The sequence below is a fragment of the Nerophis ophidion genome, linkage group LG28 (genome assembly GCF_033978795.1).
Source record: "Nerophis ophidion isolate RoL-2023_Sa linkage group LG28, RoL_Noph_v1.0, whole genome shotgun sequence".
Taxonomy (NCBI): Eukaryota; Metazoa; Chordata; class Actinopteri; order Syngnathiformes; family Syngnathidae; genus Nerophis; species Nerophis ophidion.
Window position 1 is genome coordinate 11,098,747 of NC_084638.1, and position 17,809 is coordinate 11,116,555.

General features: G+C 28.3%; 1 protein-coding gene across 1 annotated transcript in view; it reads right to left on the reverse strand.

Annotated features, from left to right (window-relative positions):
• Positions 1 to 17,809, reverse strand: part of mmp14b (matrix metallopeptidase 14b (membrane-inserted)) — a 62,676-nt gene that overhangs the window by 30,347 nt on the left and 14,520 nt on the right. The window lies entirely within an intron of this gene.

Below are 17,809 nucleotides of genomic sequence, written 5' to 3' on the forward strand. Positions count from 1 at the left end.
GTATTAAAGAAGTAAAAATTCCAAAAAATTACAAAATTAAAAATAAAATTTTTTTTGAAAAAAATTACAATTAAAAGACATTACAAAAATACAATTTTACTACTGTTTGTTATGGAAAAAGATGGCAGCTTAGTTGCCAAATTTTTATATTTCAAAATTTTTGGAATTTTCTATTTTTTGTCCCCCCTCCCCCCAAAAAAAGTACAAAATTGAAAATTTAAAATTTTTGGGAAAAAACTTTAAAATAAAAAACATTACACAAAATAAAATTGTATTACTGTTTTTTCCAGAAAACAAATGGCAGCTTGGTTGCCAGGTTTTTATATTTATATATTTTTTAATTTTGTATTTAAAAAAAGTACAAAACCATTACAAAATTTAAAAAAAAAATAATAATAAAATAAAACAAAAAAAATACATTACAAAAATACAATTTTACTTCAGTTTTTCACAAAAAAATGGCAGCTTAGTTGCCAGATTTTTATATTTATATTTATATATTTTATGAGTTTTGTATTAAAAAATTTAAAATTACAAAAAATTACAAAATTAAAAATACAAATTTTTGGGAAAAAAATTACAATTAAAAAACATTACAAAAATTCAATAAAATAAAATAAGCCCCTTTTTTTTTTTTTCCTCCCTCTTTCTAATGATTGAACATCACGTGCGTCTTCGGTCTGTGACTCAGTCCAAAAGCCGTTCAACTTTCCCAAAAATGCAATTTTACTACTGTTTTTTTTCCGGTAAAAAATGGCAGCTTGGTTGCCAGATTTTTATATTTATATTTTTTTTAATTTTGTATTAAAAAAAATACAAAACCATTACAAAATAGAAAAAAAATAGAAAAAAATAACAACAAAAAAATAAATACATTACAAAAATACAATTTTACTAGTTTTTCACGGAAAAAATGGCAGCTTAGTTCCCAGATTTTTATATTTATATTCATATATTTTTTGAGTTTTGTATTAAAGAAGTAAACATTCCAAAAAATTACAAAATTAAAAATACAATTTTTTGGGAAAAAAATTACAATTAAAAGACGTTACAAAAATACAATTTTACTACTGTTTGTTATGGAAAAAGATGGCAGCTTAGTTGCCAAATTTTTATATTTATACATTTTTGGAATTTTCTATTTTTTGTCCCCCCTCCCAAAAAAAAAAAGTACAAAATTGAAAATTGAAAATTTGGGGGAAAAAACTTTAAAATAAAAAACATTACACAAAATAAAATTGTATTACTGTTTTTTCCAGAAAAAAAATGGCAGCTTGGTTGCCAGGTTTTTATATTTATATATTTTTTAATTTTGTATTTAAAAAAAATACAAAACCATTACAAAATTTAAAAATAAATAAATAAAAAAAAATACAAAAAAAATACATTACAAAAATACAATTTTACTTCAGTTTTTCACAAAAAATGGCAGCTTAGTTGCCAGATTTTTATATTTATATTTATATATTTTATGAGTTTTGTATTAAAAAAGTTAAAATTACAAAAAATTACAAAATTAAAAATACAAATTTTTTTGAAAAAAATTACAATTAAAAAACATTACAAAAATACAATAAAATAAAATAAGCCCCTTTTTTTTTTTTTTTCCTCCCTCTTTCTAATGATTGAACATCACGCGCGTCTTCGGTCTGTGACTCAGTCCAAAATCCGTTCAACCATCAACAGTCAGCCAGAGGGAGCATAACTTACTGCAACTCAGGCTACAATAACAACAGCCACTCAGGTTTCTGACCCGGGAAATTCTTTGCAACAAATAATTCGCTTTGGTCACCGGGTTCTTCGGGTTGAACTTGACCTGACATTCCCTCCCCGTGCAAAAAAAAAAAAAAACCAAAACATTTGACCGCGGCGCTGGCTCGACACCTGGACCCCCGCCAGCGGCTTTGCTCGCCACCTTTCTTTGCCTCGCAGACAAAAAAGAGGGGAAAATGACAGCGAGGCTTTGTGGGCGCAGGGAAAAGGCAAAGTCACTTTGATATCCTGCGCGGTTTTAGAAGTCACACCGCACCACCTCGTAGAACACGGGAGGAGGATCAGTCTCTTCAGGATTGTGTCGCTTACGGAGAGAACCAGGATGTCACTAGAGAAAAGCGCTATATAAATATAATTCAATTCAATGAGAACCGTTTTTTTTTGTTTTTTTTAATACAACACTTATTTCATTGAGGGCCACACCGCAGTAGAGGGCCGAATGTAACACTAAATAATAAATACATTTTATTTGTTTTTTTATGTACAGTGTAAACACAAATATGAGTATTTTAACAGTTTTTAAAAATATTTATCTATTCATTTGATAGGGAAATCACACTTTTTTTTGTACCCTGCCCCCTTTTTTTTATATATACATTTTTTTTTTAAATTAAAAAATGACAAACAAAACAAAAACAAAACACCAAAAAAAAAAGGTTTCCACTGTTTTTTACGGAAAAAACTGGCAGCTCGGTCTCCAGACTTTTACTGTAAAATATATGGTGTCGGGGTTTTTTTGCCCCTCCCCTCCAAAACAATAGAAAATAGATAAATAATATTACAAAACAACAATTAGCACTGTTTTTAGGGGGAAAAAGGCAGCTCAGTAGTCAGATTTTTATATATTATTTATATATATTTTTAATTACTAAAAAATTACTAAAAAAATAAAATAAACTTTCCAAAAAATACAATTTTACTACTGTTTTTTTTCCGGTAAAAAATGGCAGCTTGGTTGCCAGATTTTTATATTTATATATTTTTTAATTTTGTATTAAAAAAAATACAAAACCATTACAAAATAGAAAAAAAATAGAAAAAAATTGCAAAAAAAATAAATACATTACAAAAATACAATTTTACCACAGTTTTTCACGGCAAAAAGGCAGATTTTTATATTTGTATTTTATTTTTTTTGAGTTTTGTATTAAAAAAAGTTAAAATTACAAAAAATTACAAAATTAAAAATAAAAGTTTTTGAAAAAAATTACAATTAAAAAACATTACAAAAATTAAATTTTACTACTGTTTGTTATGGAGAAAGATGGCACCTTAGTTGTCAGATTTTTATATTTATATATTTTTGGAATTTTCAATTTTTTGTCCACACTCCCAAAAAAAACATTCCAAAATTAAAATTTTTACATTTTTTGGAAAAAAATTAAAAATAAATAAAATAAACATTACAAAAACTAAAATTGTATTACTGTTTTTTCCAGAAAAAAATGGCAGGTTGGTTGCCAGAATTTTGTATTTTTTGTCTCCCCCACCAAAAAAATTTACAAAATAAAAAATAAAAAAGATTCTAAGAAATTAAAAAAAAATAAAATAAACATTACAAAAATACAATTTTACTATTGTTTTTTAGGGGGGGGGTGGCAGCTTAGTTGCCAGATTTTAATATTTATATTTATATATTTTTTTTATTTTTTATTAAAATTACAAAATAAAAAATTCTAAAGAAATTACAAAAGAATAAAATAAACACTACAAAAAATACTATCTTACTACTGTTTTTTAGGGGGAAAATGGCAGCTTAATTGCCAGATTTTTATCCTTATATATTTTTTTAATTTTGTATTTTTCGTCCCCCTCCCAAACCACAGTCCTGGCTGCCATTAGAGGGCCATTTCTAACAATAAAGAATTCATGAATTTGATTATTTTACACTTTTTTAAACATACAGTGTAAAAAAAATGTGGATTTTACCACTTTTTACAAAATATATTTATTTATTCATTTGATAGGAAATCATAATACAGGTACTGAGAAAACAGACTTTTTAAAATGTATTTATGACACTTAAAAATAAAAAGACCTATTTTTAACACTTTAATGACTGAGACCCATTTGGGTGCCCGGGACCTTTAATGGTCACAAAATATATGTTGTATTGGTTTTGAAAATGAGAAATAATAAATAAATAAAAACTACTGAATGGCAAAGGATAAATCTGAAGATATTTAAGTGTGAAAAGTAAAAATAAATAAAAATTACTTATTTTGAAAAACATTTACAAAATCTTTCTGTTTAAATAACTTTTATATTGTATGCAGCTTACAGTCTGGTGCAGCTAATAAATGGAAAACATTTTTTTTTTTTGTATAAAATTTTCCTCTAAAAAATAAACAAATATGACTTATTTTTAACACTTAAATGACTGAGACCCTTTTGGGTCCCTGGGACCTTCAATGGTCACAAAATATATGTTGTATTAGTTTTGAACATGAGAAATAATAAATAAAAAATACTTATTGGCAACAGATAAATCTGAAGATATTTAAGTGTGAAAAGTAAAAATAAATAAGACTTATTTTTAGCACTTTAATGACTGAGACCCTTATGGGTCCTCTGGACCTCTTAATGGTCACAAAATGTTTTGAATATGAGAAAAAAAATATTTAAAAAAATGACATAATGGCAACAAATAAATCTGAAGGTATTTAAGTGCTAAAAGTAAAAAATAAAGACTTATTTTTAACACTTAAATGACTGGGCCCCTTTTGGGTCCCTGGGACCTTCAATGGTCACAAAAAATATGTTGTAATAGTTTATGAAAATGAGAAATAATTAATTAAATACTCAAAGTGAAAATAAATAAATACGACTTACTTTTAAAAAAACATTTACAAAATATTTCTGTTTAGATAAATGTTTTATATTCTATTATATCCATGCGGCTTATAGTCTGGTGCGACTAATACATTTTTTTTCATCTAAAATTTTGCGGTTGAGGTTTATAAACATGACGCTCTATAGTCCGGAAAATAAGGTATTATTATGTTATTTTTTTTTACACATATTAGTATAACAAACTAAAATATGTGTGCCTTTCCACCAATTTACTAAAAAGAAGTGAAACTGTCCGGCTTCCCACTGAGAGTTTGTGTTTTAGTTTTTCCTCTGTGTGTGTTTAGTTTTTCCCGTCTTAACTTCCTGTCAAGCGCTCTTATTTTGTCTGTTTCCTGTTTTTTTCCCCTCAGCTGCGGCTGATTGGCACCTGGCCACACCTGGTGTCAATCAGCCTGCTCCTATTTGTACCTGCTTTGTTCCTCCAGTCAGTGCTGGATTATTGTCACGTATTGCATGTCGCTTCTGTATTGTATTGTCGCCTCTGTCGTGTCGTGTTGTGTGGTAGCAGCGTAGCGGTAAGCTATAATTTGTTAGATGTTTTTAGCTTACTGTTTTTTGGTTCCCTGCTTCCTATTTTGTTTTTGTACAACACGTAACGACTTCTGTTCCCTGTTCTGTTTATACTAGCCTCCATGCTAAGCCTTTTGTTTTTGATAGTTTCCATGCTACCTCTTTTTGTTTGTTCTCCGCCCACGTGCGCGCTTTTTGTTTGTACCCTTTGTTTGTTTTTTGTCTTAGTGTTTTAAATTAAATCATGTTTTCCTGCAAAATGTCTCCCTCCTCCTCTGCATCTTAGGGTTCGTCACAAACTAACTCTGACAGAAACCATATGACATTTTTAATGCCTATTTCACATCAGACAAACTTAAATCCATGACCAAGGTCTTTATATTTATCTTCAGCCTGGGATGACCAAGTTTTTGGAAAGCCTCACCCGAAAAGGGAGTGTCCCAGGCGGCACAAACCTCAGCAGATGCTCCAGTGTCACTCACTCAGTAATCTAGAAGGGAATTCTTCCCCCGCCGCCTCCAAAACCTCAAAGTCTCCGTCCCATCCCTCCATCCCCCTTTGGGCCCCTCTTAAGGCCTTCCAGCCTGGAAATCCCAGGGACTTGGGACCACACCCCAGAGCCTGTCAGGGCCCATCTGCTGCATGATGGAGGGACACGCTTACTGGACTGTCTCTCCTCTCAAAACACACGCTTGGCGCCCCGTGGGTGTGCTGACGACCACGGCTCGCTATGCGGCATGGAGGTTTTAGTCGGCCAGATCTGACTATATTAGGCTTTTGAAGTTATTTTGATAGTAGGCTAATATAGACACTTACGTCATGTGTTGCCTTCATTAAAACACTTATATAAGACTTTTAAAGTCATTTTGATAGTAGGCTAATATTGCTAACATAGGCACTTACATCATGTGTTTTAATTATAACACTTATATACGACTTTTAAAGTCATTTTGATAGTAGTCTAACAGACACTTACATCATGTGTTGCCTTAATTCTAACACTTATATAAGGCTTTTAAAGTCATTTTGATAGTAGGCTAATATAGCTAATTTAGACACTTACATTATGTGTTGTCTTCATTATAACACTTAAGACTTTTAAAGTCATTTTGATAGTAGGCTAATATAGACACTTCAAATGTTGTCTTCATTATAACACTTATGTAAGTATTTTAAGGTGATTTCGATGGTAGGCTAATATAGACACTTCATGTGTTGTCTTCATTATAACACTTATATAAGACTTTTAAAGTCATTTTGATAGTAGGCTAATATAGACACTTCAAATGTTGTCTTCATTATAACACTTATGTAAGTATTTTAAAGTGATTTCGATAGGCTAATATAGACACTTACTTCATGTGTTGCCTTCAATATAACACTTATATAAGGCCTTTAAAGTCATTTTGATAGTAGGCTATTATATCTAATGTAGAAACTTACATCATGTGTTGCATTAATTATAACACTTATATAAGACTTTTAAATAATTTTGATAGTAGGCTAATATAGACACATCATTCGTTGCCTTCATTATAACACTTATCAATCAATCAATCAATCAATCAATCAATGTTTACTTATATAGCCTAAATCACTAGTGTCTCAAAGGGCTTATATAAGACTTAAAGTAATTTTATTAGTAGGCTATTATATCTAATATAGACATTTCCATCATGTGTTGCCTTCCTTATAATACTTATATAAGACTTTTAAAGTAATTTTTGATAGGAGGCTAATATCGCTAATATAGAAACTTTCATAATGTGTTGCCTTCATAACACTTATATAAGACTTTTAAAGCAATTTTGATAGTAGGCTAATATAGACACTTTCATAATGTGTTGCCTTCATAACACTTATATAAGACTTTTAAAGTCATTTTGATAGTAGGCTAATATAGGCACTTACATCATCTGTTGCCTTCATTCTAACACATAAGACTTTTAAAGTAATTTTGATAGTAGGCTAATATAGCTAATATAGACACTTACGTCATGTGTTGCATTAATTATAACACTTATATAAGACTTTTAAAGTCATTTTGATAGTAGGCTAATATAGACACATCATGTGTTGTCTTCATTCTAACATAAGACTTTTAAATTCATTTTGATAGTAGGCTAATATTGCTAACATAGACACTTACATCATGTGTTGTCTTCATTATAGCACTTATATAAGACTTTTAAAGTAATTTTGATAGTAGGCTAATATAGACACTTCATATGTTGTCTTCATTATAACACTTATATAAGACTTTTAAAGTCATTTTGATAGTAGGCTAATATAGACACTTACGTCATGTGTTGCCTTCATTATAACACTTATATAAGTACTTTAAAATCGTTTTGATAGTAAGCTAATACAGCTAAAATAGAAACATCACGTTTTGCCTTCATTATAACACTTAAATAAGTACTTTAAAATCACTTTGATTGTAGGCTAACACAGCTAAAATAGACACTTCCATCATGTGTTGCCTTCATTATAACACTTATATAAGGCTTTTAAAGTCATTTTGATAGTAGGCTAATATATACACTTCCATCACGTTTTGCCTTCATTATAACACTTAAATAAGTACTTTAAAATCACTTTGATAGTAGGCTAACACAGCTAAAATAGACACTTCCATCATGTGTTGCCTTCATTATAACACTTATATACGACTTTTAAAGTCATTTTGATAGTAGGCTAATACAGACACTTACATCATGTGTTGCCTTCATCATAACACTAATATAAGGCTTTTAAAGTCATTTTGATAGTAGGCTAATATATACACTTCCATCATGTGTTGCCTTCATTATAACACTTGTATAAGTACTTTAAAATCGTTTTGATAGTAGGCTAATACAGCTAAAATAGAAACATCACGTTTTGCCTTCATTATAACACTTAAATAAGTACTTTAAAATCACTTTGATAGTAGGCTAACACAGCTAAAATAGACACTTCCATCATGTGTTGCCTTCATTATAACAATTATATAAGACTTTTAAAGTCATTTTGATAGTAGGCTAATATAGACACTTACGTCATGTGTTGCCTTCATTATAACACAATACTTTTAAAGTCATTTTGATAGTAGGCTAATATAGACACATCGTGTGTTGCCTTCATTAAAACACTTATATAAGTATTTTAAAGTCATTTTGATAGTAGGCTAATATAGACACTTACGTCATGTGTTGCCTTTGTTATAACACTTATATAAGCCTTTTAAAGTCATTTTGATAGTAGGCTATTATATCTAATAAAGAAAATTACTTCATGTGTTGCCTTCATTAACCAGACTTTTAAAGTAATTTTGATAGTAGGCTAATATAGACACTTACATCGTGTGTTGCCTTCATCATAACACTTATATAAGTATTTTAAAGTAATTTTGATAGTAGGCTAATATAGACACTTAAATCATGTGTTGCCTTCATTAACCAGACTTTTAAAGTCATTTTGATAGTAGGCTAATATAGACACTTACATCGTGTGTTGCCTTCATCATAACACTTATATAAGTATTTTAAAGTAATTTTGATAGTAGGCTAATATAGACACTTACATCATGTGTTGCTTTCATTAAAACACTTATATAAGACTTAATTTTTGCCGCTTCAGACAGAATTTTGTTAGTTTTTTTTGGCTCTTTCAACATTTTGGGTTGCAGAACCCTGGACTAATCTCACTCTTGGACTGTGTCAGGGTGACATGGAGGTTGAAATTTAAAATAACTTTTTCCAGGTGTGGCTATCAATCACGGTTTTTCGATCATTTTCATTTAAAAACGGTCGTACCAACCGTTTTACCGTGGTTATCGATAATACCGCTTCCTGTTTACACCCCTAGTCATTGCCTAGAACACTCCTGAACTTGGTAATAATAATGATAATAATAATAGATTTAATTTATAAAGCACTTTACATTTGACAATCTCAAAGTGCTACAGAGTTTAAAAGGATGCAAGAGTAGTTAAAAACACATAAAACATCTAAAAAAAAAAAAAAAAATGGTACCCATTTAGTCCGTTGCAGACTTGGGCTGAAGAATTCTCATTTCAACCACAATTTGGCGGGAAACTACTTGTCAAGCATGACATCATCCGAGACGTCAGCAAATCTTGCAAGCTTATTTGAAAAATAAAAGTAAAAAAAATCCCCTTTTTAAAACACTTCACTGTGGTCTACATCAGCGGTTCACAACCTTTTCCACTACAGAAGGGCCCGGGGCCGAGTATATATATATATATATATATAATGTAGTAATAGACACCTTCATAACAATATGTAATATGTACTATACACACACTGCAAGAATATATGTATATATAATGTAGAAACAGAAACCTTCATAACAACATGTAATATGTACAATATAAACACTGCAAGAATATATATATATAATTTAGTAATTGACACTTTCATAACAATATCTAATATTTACAATATACACACTGCAAGAATTAATATATAATTTAGAAACAGACACCTTCATAAAAATATGTAATATGTACAATATACACACTGCAAGAATATATATATAATTTCGTAATAGACACCTTCATAACAATATGTAATATGTACAATATACACAGTGCAATATATATATAATTTAGTAATAGACACTTTCATAACAATATGTAACATGTACAATATACACACCTTCATAGCAATATGTAATATTTAATGTTTTATATAAACTCTGCAAGTATATATATATATAATGTAGTTGTTATTGCGCTAAAAAAAAATGAGTTCCTCAGCAAATTTGCCAAAACGTCACCTTGGAGTTATTGAGTCTGTTTAGTTGATTGGAGAGCTAGCTTCCGCAGCTCGTGGGTCCATGACCATGAATTCTGTTTTGTTTGATCAGCCGTTTTACTGTCTTGTCACACCCACCGTTTGGAAACAAAACATTTGAATAAAAATTTTCAAAATCTTTTTGTTTAAATATCTATTTTAGATTATATATATATATATATATATATATATATATATATATATATATATATATATATATATATGCAGCTTGTAGTCTGGTGCGGATAATATATGAAAAACTTTATTTTTTACGACTAAAATTTAGCGGGTGCGGCATATGTACATGACTCTCTCTAATATATATATATATGACTTATTTTTAACAATTTAATGACTGAGACCCTTTTGGGTCCCCGGGACCTTTAATGGTCACAAAATATATGTTTTATTGGTTTATGAAAATGAGAAAATCTAAAAACAATACTTAATGGCAACAAATAAATCTGAAGATATTTAAATGTGAAAAGTAAAAATAAATATTACTGTTTTTAACACTTTAATGACTGAGACCCTTTTGGGTCCCGGGGACTTTAAATGGTCACAAAATATATGTTGTATTGGTTTTTGAAAATGAGAAATTCTAAATAAAACAATACTTAATGGCAACAGATAAATCTGAAGATATTAAATGTGAAATGTAAAAATAAATATGACATATTTTCAACAATTTAATGACTGAGACCCTTTTGGGTCCCCGGGACTTTTAATGGTCACAAAATATATGTTGTATTGGTTTTGAAAATGAGAAATAATAAATAAAAAGAATACTTGATGGCAACAGAGGAATCTGAAAATATTTAAGTGTGAAAATTAAAAATAAATATGACTTATTTTTAACACTGTAATGACTGAGACCCTTTTGGGTCCCCGGGACCTTTAATGGTCACAAAATACATGTTATATTGGTTTTGAAACTGAGAAATAATAAATAAATAAAAAACTTAATGGCGACAGATAAATCTGAAAGTATTTAAATGTGAAAAGTAAAAATAAATATGACTTATTTTTAACAATTTATTGACTGAGACCCTTTTGGGTCCCCGGGACCTTTAATGGTCGCAAGATACATGTTATATTGTTTTTGAAAATTAGAAATAATGAATAAATAAAAAACTTAATGGCAACAGATAAATCTGAAAGTATTTAAATATGAAAAGTAAAAATAAATATGACTTATTTTTAACAATTTAATGACTGTGACCCTTTTGGGTCGCCAGGACTTCTAATGGTCACAAAATACATGTTATATTGGTTTTGAAACTGAGAAATAATAAATAAATAAAAAACTTAATGGCAACAGATAAATCTGAAAGTATTTAAATGTGAAAAGTAAAAATAAATAAATATGACTTATTTTTAACATTTAAAGACTGAGACCCTTCTGGGTCCCCAGGACCTTCAATGGTCACAAAATATATGTTGTATTGGTTTTGAAAATTAGAAATAATAAATAAAAAGAATACTTAATGGCAGCAGATAAATCTGAAAATATTTAAGTGTGAAAAGTAAAAATAAATATGACTTATTTTTAACACTGTACTGACTGAGACCCTTTTGGGTCCCCGGGACCTTTATAATTGTCATTAAGTATATGTTGTATTGTTTTTTAAAATGAGAAATAATACACTTTTAAAATACTTAATTGCAACAGATAAATCTGAAAATATTTAAGAGTGAAAAGTAAAAATTAATATGACTTATTTTTAACACTTTGATGACTGAGACCCTTTTGGGTCCCCAAGACGCTTAATGGTCGCAAAATACATGTTATATTGGTTTTGAAACTGAGAAATAATAAATAAATAAAAAACTTAATGGCAAAAGATAAATCTGAAAATATTTAAATGTGAAAAGTGAAAAAAAATATTACTTATTTTTAATACTTCCGGGACCTTATAATGGTACAAAAATATATATTGTATTGGTTTTGAAAATTAGAAATAATAAATAAATAAAAAATACTTAATGGCAACAGATAAATCTGAAAATATTTAAATGTGAAAAGTAAAAATAAATATGACTTATTTTTAACACTTTAATGACTGAGACCCTTTTGGGTCCCCGGGACTTTAAATGGTCACAAAATACATCATATTGGTTTTGAAACTGAGAAATAATAAATAAATAAAAAACTTAATGGCAACAGATAAATCAGAAAATATTTAAATGTGAAAAGTGAAAAAAAATATTACTTATTTTTAATACTTCCGGGACCTTATAATGGTACAAAAATATACATTGTATTGGTTTTGAAAATTACAAATAATAAATAAAAAAAAACACTTAATTGCAACAGATAAATCTGAAAATATTTAAGTGTGAAAAGTAAAAATAAATATGACTTATTTTCAACACTTTAATGACTGAGACCCTTTTGGGTCCCCAAGACGCTTAATGGTCACAAAATACATGTTATATTGGTTTTGAAAATTAGAAATAATAAATAAATAAAAAACTTAATGGCAACAGATAAATCTGAAAATATTTAAATGTGAAAAGTGAAAATAAATATGACTTATTTTTAATACTTCCGGGACCTTATAATGGTACAAAAATATATATTGTATCGGTTTTGAAAATTAGAAATAATAAATTAAAAAAACACTTAATAGCAACAGATAAATCCGAAAATATTTAAGTGTGAAAAGTAAAAATAAATATGACTTATTTTCAACAATTTAATGACTGAGACCCTTTTGGGTCCCCGGGACCTTTAGTGGTCACAAAATATATGTCGTATTGGTTTTGAAAATGAGAAATAATAAATAAAAAGAATACTTAATGGCAACAGATGAATCTGAAAATATTTAAATGTGAAAAGTGAAAATACACATTACTTATTTTTAATACTTCCGGGACCTTATAATGGTACAAAAATATATATTGTATCGGTTTTGAAAATTAGAAATAATAAATTAAAAAAAACACTTAATTGCAACAGATAAATCTGAAAATATTTAAATGTGAAAAGTAAAAATAAATATGACTTATTTTTAACACTTTAATGACTGAGACCCTTTTGGGTCCCCGGGACCTTTAATGGTCACAAAATACATCATATTGGTTTTGAAACTGAGAAATAATAAATAAATAAAAAACTTAATGGCAACAGATAAATCTGAATATATTTAAGTGTGAAAAGTAAAAATGAATATGACTTATTTTTAACCATTTAATGACTGAGACCCTTTTGGGTCCCCAGGACCTTCAATGGTCACAAAATATATGTTGTATTGGTTTTGAAAATTTGAAATAATAAATAAAAAGAATACTTAATGGCAGCAGATAAATCTGAAGATATTTAAGAGTGAAAAGTAAAAAATTAATATGACTTATTTTTAACACTTTGATGACTGAGACCCTTTTGGGTCCCCGAGACCCTTAATGGTCGCAAAATACATGTTATATTGGTTTTGAAAATTAGAAATAATAAATAAATAAAAAACTAAATGGCAACAGATAAATCTGAAAATATTTAAATGTGAAAAGTAAAAATAAATATGACTTATTTTCAACACTTTAATGACTGAGACCCTTTTGGGTCCCCAAGACCCCTTAATGGTCACAAAATACATGTTATATTGGTTTTGAAAATTAGAAATAATAAATAAATAAAAAACTTAATGGCAACAGATAAATCTGAAAATATTTAAATGTGAAAAGTGAAAAAAAACATTACTCATTTTTAATACTTCCGGGACCTTATAATGGTAAAAAAATACATATTGTATCGGTTTTGAAAATTAGAAATAATAAATAAAAATAATACTTAATGACAACAAATGAATCTGAAAATATTTAAATGTGAAAAGTAAAAATAAATATGACTTATTTTTAACAATTTAATGACTAAGACCCTTTTGGGTCCCCGGGACCTTTAATGGTCACAAAATAAATGTTGTATTGGTTTTGAAAATGAGAAATAATAAATAAAAATAATACTTAATGGCAACAGATGAATCTGAAAATATTTAAATGTGAAAAGTGAAAAAAAAAATTACTTATTTTTAATACTTCCGGGACCTTATAATGGTACAAAAATATATATTGTATCAGTTTTGAAAATTAAAAATAATAAATAAAAAGAATACTTAATTGCAACAGATAAATCTGAAAATATTTAAGTGTGAAAAGTAAATGTAAATATGACTTATTTTTAATGATTTATTGACTGAGACCCTTTTGGGTCCCCGGGACCTTTATAATGGTCACTTAGTATATGTTGTATTAGTTTTTAAAATGAGAAATAATACGTTTTTAAAATACTTAATTGCAACAGATAAATCTGAAGATATTTAAGAGTGAAAAGTAAAGATAAATATTACTTATTTTTAATACTTCCGGGACCTTATAATGGTACAAAAATATATATTGTATCGGTTTTGAAAATTAGACATAATAAATAAAAAGAATGCTTAATTGCAACAGATAAATCTGGAAATATTTAAGTGTGAAAAGTAAAAATAAATATGACTTATTTTCAACACTTTAATGACTGAGACCTTTTTGGGTCCCCGAGACCCTTAATGGTCACAAAATACATGTTATATTGGTTTTGAAAATTAGAAATAATAAATAAATAAAAAACTTAATGGCAACAGATAGATCTGAAAATATTTAAATGTGAAAAGTAAAAATAAATATGACTTATTTTTAACAGTTTAATGACTGAGACCCTTTTGGGTCCCTGGGACCTTTAATGGTCACAAAATACATGTTATATTGGTTTTGAAACTGAGAAATAATAATTTAAAAAAATACTTAATGGCAACAGATAAATCTGAAAATATTTAAATGTGAAAAGTGAAAATAAATATGACTTATTTTTAATAATTTATTGACTGAGACCCTTTTGGGTCCCCGGGACCTTTATAATGGTCACTAAATATATGTTGTATTGGTTTTTAAAATGAGAAATAATACGTTTTTAAAATACTTAATTGCAACAGATAAATCTGAAGATATTTAAGAGTGAAAAGTAAAAATAAATATGACTTATTTTCAACACTTTAATGACTGAGACCCTTTTGGGTCCCCAAGACCCTTAATGGTCACAAAATACATGTTGTATTGGTTTTGAAAATTAGAAATAATAAATAAATAAAAAACTTAATGGCAACAAATAAATCTGGAAATATTTAAATGTTAAAAGTGAAAATAAATCTTACTTATTTTTAATACTTCCGGGACCTTATAACGGTACAAAAATATATATTGTATCGGTTTTGAAAATTAGAAATAATAAATAAAAAAAACACTTAATTGCAACAGATAAATCTGAAAATATTTAAGTGTGAAAAGTAAATATAAATATGACTTATTTTTAATAATTTATTGACTGAGACCCTTTTGGGTCCCCGGGACCTTTATAATGGTCACTTAGTATATGTTGTATTAGTTTTTAAAATGAGAAATAATACGTTTTTAAAATACTTAATTGCAACGGATAAATCTGAAAATATTTAAATGTGAAAAGTGAAAATAAATATTACTTATTTTTAACACTTCCGGGACCTTATAATGGTACAAAAATATATATTGTATCGGTTTTGAAAATTAGAAATAATAAATTAAAAAAAAACACTTAATTGCAACAGATAAATCTGAAAATATTTAAATGTGAAAAGTAAAAATAAATATGACTTATTCATGAACTGACTAATACCAAGTTTATTTATTCCAAACGGGGGGAAAATAATTCCAAATATGAAGAAATTGCAACCTCAGCATTTCTACTGTATAAGGAAAAGGTTGTTTCTCTCTCTTTTTTCTCCCCCCATTCCAGCTCTTTCAAAAGAGCTCCGTTCTGCGACACAGGGTACTTGTTTTAAAACTTCAACCCTCGCCACGTTCTCACAGCAAGTCCCTGCAGGTGACTTGGGAAAAAAAAAAAAAAAGCGGTATTCACTTCCAAAGGAGGCTATTTTTACACACACAATAGGCGGAGAATTACGGCGCCGTGAAATATCCCGAGGTGACACTTGGCTGCTTTATTGCAAATATACCACTCAGTTACTCACTACGGCCACCCACCACCACCACACGGTGACTAAAACGGCCAAAAGGAGGATGTTGTATATGTGAGGATGCTCACTTGTTCCATCTGCTCCCAGCCAACTGGGAGTTGAGGCGCCCAGATGCATTCTGGGTATACGGCATGCACGATTCCCACGTTTTGAGGTGGACGCTGGGGAACCATCATCCTTCAATTCAACCAAATATGACCTCATTTCCTTTGAAAACTTTAATTGCTGCCCTCGGGCCACCCAACGTTTATGACTAGGGTGTGTCAACCCAAAAAAAAAAACTATACGGCTTTCCTTCCTGTCTTTATTCCGCTTATTCCCGGCTTTGTTAGTGCAAAAACACAAACTGTGTCCCCCACCAAGACCACATGTGTTTGTAGATACTGTACGTACAGTACAGGCCATAAGTTTGGCCAGACACCTTCTCCTCATTCAATGCGTTCTCTTTATTTTCACGACTATTCACATTATAAATTGTCACATCAAAACTATGAATGAATTAGGGTTGTGTTAGCATGGTACTAATGAATCATATTTGGTACTTCAGTTTATAAAGGCGTGTTATGCAGGGGAGCATGTTCGGCAGCGCACAATCACGGAGTACATTGCAAAAAGTCAGTGTTCAAAAACAAGAAGAAAAATACAACAATTAGAGGTATTTTATTTGAACTAAGCAGAATTATCTGCCGATAGAACTAGAAAAAAATGGCTTTTTAAGACTTTCCAAAACCAAGTAAAATTAGTTAACCTCATCGAACCCAAAAATACCTTAAAATAAGTATATTCTCACTAATAACAACTGTACTGCCATGAGAACGTATTTTCTATTGTTTCTTTGAAAATGAAACAGCAAAGTCCATTTGGCTGTCATCTGTTTTAAATATGAGACCATTTTTTTACATGCTTGAAATAAGAAATTATTACTTTAAAAAAGTAGTTTTATACTTGTGAGGGGATGTATGTGTATATATATGTGTGTGTATATATGTATATATATATATATATATACATATATATATATATATATATATGTATCTATGTACTGTATGTATGTATATATATATATGTGTGTGTGTGTGTGTGTATATATATATATATATATATATACAGTGTGTGTACGTATATATATAAATGTGTGTATATATTTATATATGTGTATATGTAATTAAGTATATATGTAAATATGTATGAATATATATATGTATGTGTATATATACATATTTATGTATATATACATATATATATATGTATGTATGTGTGTGTATATATTTATATATATGTAATTATGTATATATATGTATATATGTATATGTAATTAAGTATATATATATGTAAATATGTATGAATGTATATGTATTTATATGTATATATACATATTTATTTATGTATATATATATATGTATATGTATGTATGTATGTGTGTGTATATATACATGTATATGTGTGTGTACATATATGTATGTCTAAATATGTATGTATATATATGTATATATATATGTATATTTGTGTATATGTGTAGCTATGTCTGTATATATATGTATGTATGTATATATATGTATATATTATGTATGTATGTGTGTATATATGTAGATGTATATATGTTCTGTATATAATATGTATGTAAATGTATGCATATATGAATGTATATATATATGTTTGTATGTATATATGTATGCATGTATGTATATGTGCATATATACAGTACATATATATGTGTGTATATATATATGTGTGTATATATATACTTATATGTGTGTGCATATAGATACTTATGTGTGTATATATAAATATATGTGTGTGTGTGTATATATATATATATATATATAT